Source organism: Petromyzon marinus, chromosome 71 (genome assembly GCF_048934315.1).
Source record: "Petromyzon marinus isolate PM22_M1 ecotype Great Lakes invasive population chromosome 71, UKy_Petmar_22M1.pri1.0, whole genome shotgun sequence".
NCBI lineage: Eukaryota > Metazoa > Chordata > Hyperoartia > Petromyzontiformes > Petromyzontidae > Petromyzon > Petromyzon marinus.
The window spans coordinates 1,586,481-1,600,820 of record NC_133737.1 but is presented as its reverse complement, the minus strand read 5'-3'; the positions used below and the strand labels follow the sequence as shown (position 1 = coordinate 1,600,820).

At 50.6% G+C, this 14,340-nt stretch overlaps 1 protein-coding gene across 1 annotated transcript in view; it reads left to right on the top strand.

Annotated features, from left to right (window-relative positions):
- Positions 1-14,340, top strand: part of LOC116957256 (uncharacterized) — a 631,244-nt gene that overhangs the window by 332,731 nt on the left and 284,173 nt on the right. The gene's annotated exons all lie outside the window — the stretch shown is intronic.

The following is a 14,340-nucleotide window of genomic DNA, read 5'->3' as shown; positions in this document are numbered from 1 at the left end:
CACACACTGTGTGTGTGTGTATACACTGTGTGTGTGTGTGCGCACACACTGTGTGTGTGCGCGCACACTGTGTGTGTGTATGCGCACACTGTGTGTGTGTATACGTGAACACTGTGTGTACACTGTGTGTACACTGTGTGTGTGTACACTGTGTGTGTGTGTGTACATACAGTGTGTGTGTGTGTACACACACACACACACTGTGTGTGTGTGTGTCTGTACACTGTGTGTACACATTGTGTATGTGTACACTGTGTGTGTACACTGTGTGTGTACACTGTGTGTACACTGTGTACACTGTGTGTGTACACTGTGTGTGTGTACACTATGTGTACACTGTATGTGTGTACACTGTATGTGTGTGTACACTGTGTGTGTACACACGGTGTGTGTGTACACTGTGTACACACTGTGTGTACACTGTGTGTGTACACACTGTGTGTACACGGTGTGCGTGTGTACACTGTGTGTGTGTACACTGTGTGTGTACACTGTGTGTGTGTGTGTAGACAGTGTGTGTGTACACTGTGTGTGTACACTGTGTGTACACTGTGTGTACACTGTGTGTGTGTACACTGTGTACACTGTGTGTGTGTACACTGTGTGTGTGCACACTGTGTGTTTGAAAACTGTGTGTGTACACTGTGTGTACACTGTGTGTGTGTGTACACTGTGTGTACACTGTGTGTGTGTACACTTTGTGTGTGTGAGGGGGGGCCAAGCCTCCTCGCAGATTGAGGCGAGCCGAGTGGTGGCGCTTTCTATTTTGACTTAAAACTTTCGTGACTGCAGGAATTAATATTCTTGCTTCTTTCGTTAAAGTCTGGTAAATTAAAAAAACATGTTACTCAAAAGAAAATAATGAAATGAAATGGCAATTTAAATAATAAAATTAACCACATTTTTTCTTTATTTTTGGTTTCTATTTACATGACTTTAATCAGAAAGGGTTTTAATCAGAAAAGATTTCATTCGCCATGAAAGTTCGCACGAAGAATTTACATTCAACATATAGGAATCTTAAATCTTACATAAGTGGTATACAATTCTAACTATACTAAAAGTAAAAAGTCAAACCAACACTAATGGGCTAAAAGTATGTAAAATATTGAATAAATATTTAATATAAAGTAGCTGTAAGATACAATCTAAAAATAAAAAAATACAAATATGGTAACATAGTGTAAGTATGGCAAGGTGTCATTTTTTAGATAAAATGTTAAAGTCAGTGTAAGCCCTTGGCCTTGTGGAAGAGGCCAGCAGCGGATGGGAAGAAACTGTTTTTTGTGGCGTGAGGTTTTGGTCCCGATGGACCGCAGCCTTCTGCCGGTGGGGAGTAGCTGGAACAGAGAAGTGTCCAGGGTGGGAGGAATCAGCCACAAATCTTCCTCGCTCGCCTCATGCTCCTCGAGGTGTGCAGGTCCTCGAGGGTTGGTAGATTGTGTGGTGCCACCGCAGCGGAGCAGCTCGGTCGGCGCTACCCTCTCCACGTGCTCTCCCCCCCTCCCCCCCCCACGAACGCACGTCCCACTAAACACTTACATGCACCCCCGTAGGGTCTCGGGGAGGGATCACCTGGTACGATGGGTTTTCACTCGAGGACCCCACTAGCAGGGACGTTCCACGGTTTCCCCAGACCAGGAAATTGGCTGAGCCTCCCAGACTGGATTACATGGCGGCCCCCCCAAAAAGGGGGGCGTAGAAGCTTTACAGGCCGGCCGCGATGAAGCGTACACATCACGGGGGGATGGGACCTTCAGCCAGTACCCAGCGGCAGGATAACCAGTGGGGTGGGAGGGAAAAACCCTTAGGCAGAAAAGAGTTAACTTAAGTGGGAGGGAGCGCGGGGATTATCGATGAGTCACCGGCGAGGAACGCAGGCACAGAGACAATGGGAAGGGGGGGGGATGACGCGACCCCCCCCAACGGCCAGAGAGCTCAAAACGGCCGCAAAGAGGATTCGATTGGATGCTCAGGATGACGTCATGTGACCCGGGGGTTAACGGGCGTTGGGAACATAAGGGGGGCAGGAGGGAGAATTTGGTCAGAGTCCTTCTGGAGCGACGGGAGTGTGGATGATACGCTGCAGTCTGATCTTGTCCTTGGCAATGGCAGCAGCGTACCAGACGGTTATGGAGGAGGTGAGGATGGATTAAATGATTTCTGTATAGAAGTGCACCATCATTTTCTTTGGCAGGTTGAATTTCTTCAGCTGCCGTAGGAAGTACATCCTCTGTTGAGCTCTCTTGGTGAAAGGGCTGATGTTCACTTCCCACTTGAGGTCCCGGGAGAGAATAGTGCCCAGGAAACGGAAGGACTCTACAGTTTTGACTGGGAAGTCGAACATGGTGATGGGGTTAAGTGGGGCTGTATTTTTCCGGAAGTTCACAACCATCTCAACTGTCTTTAGAACATTTAGCTCTAAGTTGTTCTGGCTACACCAGGTCACCAGGTTGTCAGCTTCCCACCTATAGTCAGACTCATCCCCACGAGAGATCAGCCCAATGAGGGTGGTGTCGTCCGCAAACTTCAAGAGTTTGACGGACAGATGATTGGAGGTGCAGCTTTTGGTGTACAGGGAGAAGAGCAGTGGGGAAAGGATGCAGCCCTGAGGCGTTCCGGTACTGATGTACCTGGAGTCAGAGACTTATGTTCCCAGCTTAACGCACTGCTTCCTGTAAGACAGGAAGTCTGTGATCCACCTGCAGGTGGAGTCGGGCACGTTCAGCTGGAAGAGCTCGTCCTGAAGCAGGGCAGGGACGATGGTGTTGAAGGCAGAGCTGAAGTCCACAAACAGGATCCTGGCGTAGGATGCTCGGGAGTCCAGATGCTGTATGGTGAAGTGGAGGGCCATGTTAACTGTGTCGTCCACAGACCTGTGTAGGCAAACTGGAGGGGGTCCAGGAGAGGGTCTGTGATGGCTTTGAGGTGTGCCAGGACCAGGCGCTCAAAATACTTCATTACCACAGAGGTAAGGGCGACTGGTCTATAATCATTTAGTCCTGCTGGCCTTAGCTTTTTGGGCACAGGGATGATGGTGGAGGACTTGAGACAGGCTGGTACATGGCATGTCTCCAGGGAGGTGTTAAAGATGTTGGTGAACACCGGAGACAGCTGGTCAGCGCAGTGCCTGAGGGTGGCTGGAGAGACAGCGTCCGGCCCAGCTGCTGTGCGTAGGTTCTGCCTCTTGAAAAGTCTATTAACTTCTCACTCCGGAAAGAAGAGAGTCGTCTCTGTAGTAGGGGTGGGGGATGGGGCCTCTTGGGTGGGAAGGGGTAGTTCAGGACAGTCCAATTGTCTTTCAAATCTGCAGCAGAACTCGTTCAGGTCGTGGGCCAGGCGGGAGTCGTTAGTGGTGTTGGGGGCTCTGGGCTTGTAGTTGGTGATCTGCCTGAGCCCTCTCCAGACAGAACCAGAGTCGTTAGCAGAGAACTGGTGTTTTAGTCTCTCTGAGTACAGTCGTTTAGCCTCTCTCACCGCCTTGCTAAACCTGTTCTTCGACTCCTTGAATCTGTCTCTATCACCACTCCTAAACGCTTCCACCTTCTCCAACCTCAACCTTCTGAGCTTTGCTGAGAACCAGGGCTTGTTGTTGTTGAAGTTCACCCTGGTACGTGTTGGAATACAGCAGTCCTCACAGAAGCTGATGTACGACGTCACAGCCTCTGTGAGTTCATCCAGACTATTGGTAGCAGTCGTGAACATATCCCAGTCAGTACAGTCCAAGCACGCCCGCAAATCCTCCACAGCCTCACTGGTCCACTGTTTAGATGTCCTCACAGCAGGTTTAAAGACTTTGGTTTCTGCCTATATGCAGGAATCAGTTGGACCATGGCATGGTCAGAGTGTCCCAGTGCTGCTCGGGGGACGGCGTGGTAGGCTCTACTGACTGTAGCGTGGCAGTGATCCAGAGTGTTCCCTTCTCTGGTAGGGCATTTAATGAATTGTATGTATTTGTGGAGTTCGTGGCTGAGATTACCTTTGTTAAAGTCGCCAAGTACGATAACCAGCGAATCAGGATTTGCTCGCTCCACACTCAGAATCTGGTCGGCGAGCATGCGTTGGGCCTCTTTAACCTGAGGACCCGGCGGCAAGTAAACTCCGACCAAAATGAGCGATGCGAACTCGTGAGGTGAGTAGAAAGGTTTACAGTTTATAAAAAAATGATTCAAGGAGCGGAGAACAATGTTGCAGAATCACTTTGACATCTACACACCAGCCACTGTTAATGTAAAAACAAATACCACCGCCTTTCGTCTTGCCGGTGAGTGCTATGTCAGGATCCGATCTTACAAGATGGAATCCTGCCAGTTGTAGCGCAGTGTCCGGAATCAAATCACACAGCCATGTCTCCGTGAAGCACAAAACAGAAGATGAAAGAAAGTCTCTGTTTTTCACCATCAGTAGCTGAAGTTCGTCCATTTTGTTGTACAGTGAACGTACGTTGGAGAGGAAAAAGTTCGGAAGCACTGTTCGGATCCCGCGTCTGCGTAGCCGTACTAGAGCCCCCGACCGTTTACCCCTTCGGTGGCGTTTTGCTGCTTGAGCAAAGCCTAGCACGGCTATGACTAGCATGCCCACAAATTCTGCCGCTGGAAACGGAAAAGTGGGAAATAAATCCACAGGAGTCGTTTCCCTGATGTTTAAAAGTTTGTCTCTTCATCATTAGACCTCCTTTGCCAGTACCAAAATGTAACAATAGGGTTTTTCCCCTTTTTTCTGGCAACAAAACTGAAACCTTTTTACGAGGATTCATGTCTGCATTAACCACAATACCTGCAGTCAAAATGCAAACAAAAAACATACTATGATAATATATGCATTGTCCTTGAAACTAATTGGTCCACCCCGAGCCCTCATTACTTTGATAGTGCATTGTGTTTGAGCTGTACGCCTTCTGGCGTCACCTGGTCGAGCACCAATTGGGTCGAGGCTCAAAAGAAAGCCGTCCCTTGGTGTGGACCAATCAGTTTCAAGGACAATGCATATATTATCATAGTATGTTTTTTGTTTGCATTTTGACTGCAGGTATTGTGGTTAATGCAGACATGAAGCCTTGTAAAAAGGTTTCAGTTTTGTTGCCAGAAAAAAGGGGAAAACACCTATTATTACAGTTCGTCTCTTCAGTTTAACATGTAGGCTTTCGCGACCAATATTATTCATAATAAAGGTTTTTGGGTTAGATCGCGTTTATTTATAAATGTGTCGTAACCCTCCACCCCCGACACGGCCAATCAGCAAAAAAAAGTGTCACGTTGACAAAAAGACAAATAATTCACTACTTTAGCCCACCGGTGTGTTGAAGAGTGAATCCACATTTACAGTTTGAGTATGACGTTTCGCTGGTAAATACGGTTTTTAAAATTTTATTCAGTATCTCAGCGGAGACAACAAAAACAAAACAAAGCAAAGACCGAGGGGCCGCCCCCTCGCTCGCGCCATAAAGGCCTCGCTCGGCCACCGACCCATCCTCTGGACCGGAGTCACACCTGCCACAGCACTGAAGGGGCAGCCTCCCCTTCCAGTCATGCACACTTTCACTCCCGGACGCCGGCGAGGCTCCCCCCCCCCCCCCCCCCCCCCCGGCCGCCCTAGCCTACCCTGGGCAGCGGCCACTTCCATCGTTCCTTTGCGGCATCGCGCCCCATTTTCACCCGGTCCACCTCCACCACCCTTTCCAACAATCTCCTCGCAACATAACATGTCTCCAACGGGGACATCAGGGACCCCTCCAGCTCTTTCTTTCGCGCTTTCCACAGCGCCTCCTTCGTCGCTCCGATTACAGCCCACACCTGGTCCCTGTCCTCCCTCCCCACCCCCCGCAGCTCTCCCCACATGACGTCCCGTGCCGTCACCCTCGACAGCGCGAAACGGGCCAGCAACGGCTTACTCCTCCTCCAGACCTCCTGGGCAAAAGGGCACGCCACCATCACGTGCGATGCAGTTTCGTCCGCGTTGCAGCCCCTTGGACACTTGGGGTATGCGCCATTTGGCGGCTGTACAAAAAACCCCGTGTCTCCAACTTGTCCCGGACAGCCAGCCATGACAGGTCCCTCTGCTCCTTCGTGAGCGCTGCCGACAACACATTCCTCCAAATCTTCCCATGCATCTCCCTCCTCGCACCGGCCACCGCGTCACAGGCCTCCTCCTTCTCCGCCGCAGCTCGCACCTCCCTGGGAGCCCACCGGCCCCCCCACCGGTTCAGGCCGTGCTGTCTAACGTAGCTCCCCACCACGTCGCTGACCCAGCCCCCCGGCCAGTCCAAAGGAGAGCTCCTTCCTACCTCAGTCATCCCGAGCCCCCGCAACCGCCACGTCAGCCGATACCTCATATAGCACGCTGCCTTGCCCCGCGGCTCCGCAGAGAAAAACAGCCGCAGCGCGTTGCAGACAAAAGTCGATTGAAGGGTAGACCCCACATTTGGGGCACCCCTCCCCCCATTCCCGACCTGCAGACACACCGCAGCCCTCCTCACCCTCTCCATCCCTCCCCCCCCAGATAAACCTGAAAATCGCCGAGGTCAAGGCCTTAGCCTCCCTCCCACCTGGCGGGAAAACCTGCGCCAAGTAGTTTAGGGATGGTAATATTTCTGTCTTTACCACCATAATTCTACCGGCCATCGTGAGCCGCCTCCCAGCACACTTACCCAGACAGCCCTTTGCCTTCCTCACCCCCTTCTCCCAGTTATTTTCCCCCATCCTATCCCCACAGAAGAACACCCCCAGTACCTTTATCCCCTCTGTTTGTAGACTCAATTCCGGCGGCCGACCCTCGAAAAGCCTCGAGTCTCCATAAACCATCAGCTCACTTTTCCCCACACTAACCTTCAATCCGGAGGCCGCGCAGAACCTCCCCATCCCCTCCATTGCGCTCCATACCGATGCTACGTCCCTACATAGCATGGCCACATCGTCCATGTACAGGGTCACCTTTCCTTGCTCCTTGCTCCCCGGTATTACCACCCCCCTAATCCTCTGATCATTCCGTATCATCTGCGCCAGAGGCTCCATGCACATGACAAATAGTACTGGGGACATCGGGCATCCCTGCCGCACCCCGGAACCCACTGGAATGATCCCGGAGCGTTCCCCATTTATCAGGAGCCTGGCTCTGAGCCCCCCATAAAGTAGCTAGACCCACTCCACCAGGGGCCCACACACCCCCATCCTCTCCATCACCGCCAGCATGAATTCATGAGAGAGGCGGTCGAAGGCCTTGTCCAGGTCCAGACTTAGGATCCCCAACGGGCACCCCCTCTCTCTCTCGCCTTCAATCGCCTCCCTCAAAACCACCAAAGTGTCCGCGATCCTCCTCCCCGGGACCGCACACGTCTGGTCCGGCCCCACCACCTCACCCACCACCTTCCCCAGTCGCCCCGCGACTACCCTTGCCAAGATCTTGTAGTCCACATTCAGGAGGGTTATTGGCCTCCAACTTCCCAGGTCCCTACGGTCTCCCTTCCCTTTATAAATCAATGTGACCAGGCCCTCCCGCATGTCATCCGGCACCCGCCCCTCGTCCAGAGTTTCCCTACAAATTTGCATAATATCCTCTTTCAGGAGTTCCCAGAATTTTATATAGAAGTCCGCTGGGATCCCGTCCGGGCCTGGGGTCCTTTTCTTGTTCAGCCCCTTCACCGCCCCTTCCACTTCTTCCCATCGTATTCTCTCCTCTAGCGCCTCCGGGTTCTCAACCCTCTTCCCCAATGCCCCCAGCAGCTCCTCCCGCCGCCCCCCATCTATCCCTTTCCTCTTATACAAATCCCTATAAAAGTCTTCCGCTACACTAATCATCCCTTCCGTCGTCACCTGTCTACCCCTAGTAGGACTAACCAGCTCCCTCATTTAATTGTCTCCCTCCCTACCTGCCTTAAAGAAGAATCTTGTACACTGTTCCCTATCCTCTGTTGCCCTGACCCTCGCCCTATACACTAATTGCCTAGTCCTCTTTTCCAGGACTGAGGCTACCCTCCCTTTCAACTCCTCTATCCTTTCTCCCACCGGGAACCCTAGCTCTAGCAGTCTATACAGCCTTTCTAACCTAGCGTTCCACTGTCTCAATTCCCTACCCACCCACTTCCTCCTACTATAACGCTGAAAGAACGTTCTTATCCTACCCTTTATCTGCCCCCACCACTCCACCCTCGTGGGGAAGCACACCTGCAGCGTCCTCCAGCTGGTATATGCTCGCGTGAAATCCTCCGCCACCTCCTGATCCACCAGCAAGCCCACATTCATCTTACACACCCTTCCCCCTCTTCACCCCACCTGGGATCACAAGCCCCGCCACCACTATTCTGTGATCCGAGAGGGGAAAAGGTTCCACCCCCGCACTTCCCACATTCACCTTGTCGGAGACGAAAATAAAGTCGATACGTGACTGTGTGTCCCCACTCTTATCCGCCCACGTGAAATCTGGCCACGTGCCATGCACCTTCCTGAACGTATCCACCATCCCAAAGTGCTCCATCAACTCCCTCAGTTTCCTGGAAGAGGAATCTAACTTCCTCCTCCCCTTTACCGACACCAGATCCGCCAGACACAATGGGCAGTTAAAATCGCCCTCCACAATGACCTGCCTCCTGGTGGCCAGTAGGCCCGCCAGGCTCTCCCACACCTCCGTCCTGTTCATACATCGTACCGGGGCATACACATTTTTCAGCCGTAGCTCCACACCCTGGTAAGATGCATCTACACAGAGGAGCCGATCCGGTATTATTTCCTGGGTCTCTTCCACTCTCATTCCTCATCTTCCTAGGAGGGTAACCACGCCTGTACATCTGTTCCCGTTGCTGCCAGACCAAATGTAGTGTCCCTTCCATTCGTCCAGCAGAGCCTCCGACCCTAGGGTATAGGGTAGGTGACATTCTTGGAGGAAAATTACGTCACGTCTGGTGATCTGCAGCCACTGCATGATTGCCCCTCTCCTTCCCTTCCCCTTCATTCCTCTCACATTAACAGATGCTACAGATATGTCCATGCCGAGGCGTGCATTATTCCGTGTCGGACTCCGGTGCGCGCTCCCCCCGTCTGCCTTTGTCAGCCTTCTCCTTCACCTTTTTTCTCCCCTTCAACCTCCGGGGCTTCCCCCGGTTCAAACGTCCCCCCCCTTCCGCCCACCTCCACCCAGATTCCCCCGAATCCGGCGAGGAACCTGAAAGGCTCGCATCTTGCTGGGGACTAGCTTCTTTCAGAACTCTATCCAGCTTCCGTTTTCTCCCCCCCGATTCCTCCCATGCGTCATCCGCTTATTCCTCCACCCGCTGCCCCTCCTCGCCCTCCTCCTCGCCCATCACCTCCGCCCAGTCCCCCACTGGGGTTTCCGAGTCCTCTTCTCCATCTCCCCTCCCCTCCTCCCCCCCCTCCCCCTCCAGTGGTGGTGGTGCTCCCTCCCCCACAGATCCCCCCCCCCCTCACCCTCCCCAGGGGGTCGTGGTTCCTCCACCTCCCCTTTCCCTTCAACTCCATGCATCCGGCCCGCTTCCCGTCCGGCCACCTCCTCCGCCACCTCCTCTACCTGTCCAGTCCGACATGCCCGCACCCTGTTAGCATAGGACTCTGGGCAGGTCCTATACAGATGCCCTCTGCTGCCGCACAGGTTGCAAAGGGCCGGCTCCCCACATTCCTCCACCGTGTGGTCCAGCGCCCTGCGCCTGTAACAAACGCGTGCCACGCACGCTGCCGCCAGGTGCCCCCCTCCCCCACACCTCCTACACAGTTTGGGCTGTCCCGCATAGACAACATAGCCCCTGTTCCCCCCAATGTTCAATGCGCTCGGGACGTGCCTCAGTGCCCCCCCCCCCTCCGTCTTCAGACGCACCCTCCATTGTCTGGCCCCCGTCCATATCCCCACCGCATCCAGCACCCTCTTGCAACCCAACAGCACCACACAATGCTGCCTCAGCCACACCTCCACGTCCTGATCATACAATGCTTCATTATAAAGGAACACGGTCACAACCTTTGTCTCCAGGTCTGACAGTAACCGCGTCCTCATGGAGGTTAGCGGCTTCTCCCCTGCCTTCTCCTCGAAACGGGCAAGGAAATTTTGCAGCAGAATGTTGGAGTTGAAGCTCACATCAAACGCCCTCCCCCCCGGCAGAGCAATCAAGCAATAGAGGTCCTCCACCTCCACCCGCAGCATCCCAAGCACCACCGACCTCACGAAGGTCGTCCTGTCCAGCATCACTCCCTCTTCCACATCTTCCTTGAATTCGACTCGCACGCAGTTGTGCCTCCTGGCCTGCATCGGGGTCAGGCCCGCCCCAGCTCCGCTGCGATACGTCCCCGCTCCTCCGCCGGGCCTCCCCGCACCCACCGGGCCAGCGCCCGCGGTCTTCTCCCTCCACTGCCCCTCCCCCGGCCCCTGGGCTGCAGGCACCTCTCCTGCCCCTTCCTCCCCATTCTGGTCGGGGGCACTCCCACCCCATCCTCCCGGTGCTCCCCCTCGTTCTCCCCCCCACTCCTCCCTCCCCACACTCTCCAGCCCATCCACCCCCTCCACTCTCTTCCCTCGTTGCGCCTCACCCAACATCACCCCCGCACCAGACGGGCTCACGCCGCTCCTCCGGTCGCTCGCAGCACCCCGGGCGTCTTCCTTGGTCCGCGACGTGCGCCGCGACTCCGTCTCCATCCCCGCCATCTCCACGTGGCCGCTGCAGCGGGGTCACTCCTCCCGCGGCGCCTGTGGCTCCCCCACCCTCCGGCAGCAAGGCCACCCAAGACCACCCGGCCTGGGGCCCTCGCACACCCCGGGGTGGCTGGAGAACCCACGAGACACCGACGAGCGCTGCAGTAGTGCATCAGGAAGAACAGGAACAGGAACGCGTTTCGCTGGTAATTACATCCAGCATCATCGGGCAATTCGCCAGAATGGTAAAGCCCTCGCTTGCTCCTGGTCTTAAATATAGCAGCAGGGTGACGTCATCATTTAACTCATTCAGGTGCAGTGATTTGAGGCAGAGGGGGGATATTGTAATTATATAATCGATTGGTAATCGGTCAATGGTTATGATTAGTAACGAGTTGTAGATTAGTAATTAGTTGTAATATGTGTTATTGTGATTTTGTGCTACGTTAGTTATCCGTTAATTAGTATGTGTTTCCCTTATAAGGAATTGTAATATGTATTATTTAATAATACGCTTCCAAGCCGCACTAAGCCTATAGCTATCAGAGCGATTAAAGTTATTTCTGTTTCTCTCAATTTCAATGGATTCTCTAATTAGTCTTTGCCAGTAATAATTAGTTTTACACAACACTTCAACGTTATCAAAATCAATTGAGTGTCCTTGTTGACAAGCATGTTCTGCCACTGCCGACAGTTGTGTTTGAGATCATTTAATATTTCTTTGGTGTGCTTTTCGTCTTGTGCTGATGTTATGTCCCGTCTGTCCAATATAGCATCTGCCACATAAACAATTAATCCGATATACACCTTCTGTTGATAATTTAGGTAATTCGTCTTTAGTGCAAGATACTAGATTTTGAATTTTGTGTACTGTACCAAATCTTACTGTAATGTTTTGCTTTTGCAAAACACTGGCTAATTTGTCAGTTACTCCTGAGATATATGGAATTTGAATTGTTTTAACAATCTGATCGCTTTCAGCAGTGTTGCTTTGCGAACGTGATTTGGCATTCAGTGCTCTGTTAATTTGAGTATTATTGTAGCCATTCTGTCGTAATGCTTCTTTAACATGTTTGATCTCTCTCACTAGACTTTCACCATCTGACACTGTTGTAGCCCAATGTATGAGCGTCTTGATAAGAGAGGATTTCTGAGCTGGATCGTGATGCGAATCTGCATTCAGATAGGCATCAGTGTGCGTTTGCTTTCTGTAAACGCTGTGTGTTATTTTACCGTTTAGGCCATGTCCAAGCAAAATATCTAGGAACGGGAGTGTGTTATTCACTTCCATTTCCATGGTGAACTGGATGGCCGGGTTTTGTGCATTGAGATGATATAGAAAATCATTAAGAGTATCTTTATTATGTGACCAGACAACCAAAGTGTCATGCACATAACTAAACCAAAAAGATGGATTTAATGTGCTCGAGGCAAGTGCTCTTATTTCAAAGTTTTCTATGTACAGATTTGCTATAGCAGGAGATAAAGAAGAGCCCATTACTGCTCCTTCCTTTTGTTTAAAGAAATCCCCTCAACATAAGAAGTAAGCGTTATTTAAACAATGGTCAGCAAGTTTCAGAATATCTTTTGGTAAACCTGTATTCTTTACGAGTATATCAAGTAATTTAAGCGATTCGTTCACTGCAACCTTAGTAAATAGAGAAATCGCATCAAAACTTGCCAGAATATCATTAAGATTAAGTTTAATATCTTTAATCACATTCACAAGATGTTCTCAATTTCTTATGAATGAAGATGTCCTACCGATGTAGGGCTGTATTTGTTTAGTTATATATTTTGCTAATTTATAAGTGGCAGAGCCAATTGTACTGACTATGGGTCGTAATGGGATGTCGATTTTATGAATCTAAGGTAGCCCATACAGTCTAGGTGGTTTTGAGGCCCTTGGCTTAATTTGGTGTTGCTCATTTTTAGGGATTAATGAATTTTCAATTAATGCAGTAGTCTTACGTTCTAAAGTATTAGTTGGATCTCATTTAATTTTAATGTAAGTACTTTCCTCTAGTAGACTTCTAATTGTATTATCATAATTAGCTCGTGACATCACTACAGTAGTGTGGCCTTTATCAGCTGCCAGGATTTGGATATCTTTATTTACACGGAGCTCTCTTAAGGCTTTTGCCTCGTTAGAGCTAATAATAAAAATAACCACATTTTTTCCATATTTTTGTTTTCTATTTACATGACTTTAATCAGGAAGGGTTTTATTCGCCATGAAAGTTCGCACAGAAACGGAATTTACTTTGGCAGGAAGGTGCATACATTCAACATATAGGAAACTTAAATCTTAAATAAGTGGTATACAAGTCTAACTATACTAAAGGTAGAAAGTCTAACTAACACTAAGGGGCTAAAGTATGTACAATTTTGAATAAATATTTAATATAAAGTAGCTATAAGATACAAGCTAAAAATACAAAAAATACAAATAGGGTAACATAGTGTAAATATGGCAAGGTGTCATTTTGTAGATAAAATGTTAAAGTCAGTGTAAGCCCTTGGCTTTGTTGAAGAGGCCAGCAGCAGAAGGGAAGAAACTGTTTTTGTGGCGTGAGGTTTTGGTCCAAAAGGACCGTAACCTTCTGCCGGAGGGGAGTAGCTGGAACAGAGAAGTGTCCAGGGTGGGAGGAATCGGCCACAAATCTTCCTCGCTCGCCTCATGCTCCTTGAGGTGTGCAGGTCCTCGAGGGTTGGTAGATTCCATTGGAAACCTCATTTGCCAGGAACAAAATATGATAATTAGTTTTTTTACCTTTTTTCTGGCAACAAAACTGACACCTTTTTTACAAGGAGTCATGTTTACATTGACCACAATACCTGCGGTCGGAACGCAAACAAAAAACAACTCTGATAATGTATGCACTGTCCTTGAAATTGATTGGTCCACACCCGAGACAGCTTTCTTTAGAGCCTCGTCTCACATGGTGTTGGACCAGAAGACGCCAAAAGGCGCACAACTCAAAGACAATGCACCCTCAGAGTATGAGAGCTCGGGGAAAGCATTTACATCATTAGAAACCTCATTTGCCAGTAACAAAAAATGATATATTTTTTTACCCTTTTATCTGGCAACAAAACTGACACCTTTTTTTACAAGGAGTCATGTTTACATTGACCACAATACCTGTGGTCGGAACGCAAACAAAAACAACAACTCTGATAATGTATGCACTGTCCTTGAAATTGATTGGTCCACACCCGAGACAGCTTTCTTTAGAGCCTCGTCTCACATGGTGTTTTGACGGACAGATGATTGTAGGTGTAGCTGTCGGTGTACAGGGAGAAGAGCAGTGGGGAAAGGACGCATCCCTGAGGAGTTACGGTGCTGATGGACTTGGAGTCAGAGACTTGTGTTCCCAGCTTAACACACTGCTTCCTGTCAGACAGGAAGTCTGTGATCCACCTGCAGGTGGAGTCGGGCATGTTCAGCTGGAAGAGCTCGTCCTGAAGCAGGGCAGGGATGATGGTGTTGAAGGCAGAGCTGAAGTCCACAAACAGTATCCTGGCGTAGGATGCTCGGGAGTCCAGATGCTGTAGGGTGAAGTGGAGGGCCATGTTAACTGCGTCGTCCACAGACCTGTTGGCTCAGTAGGCAAACTGAAGGGGGTCCAGGAGAGGGTCTGTAATGGCTTTGAGGTGTGCCAGGACCAAGCGCTCAAAATACTTCATTACCACAGAGGTAAGGGCGAC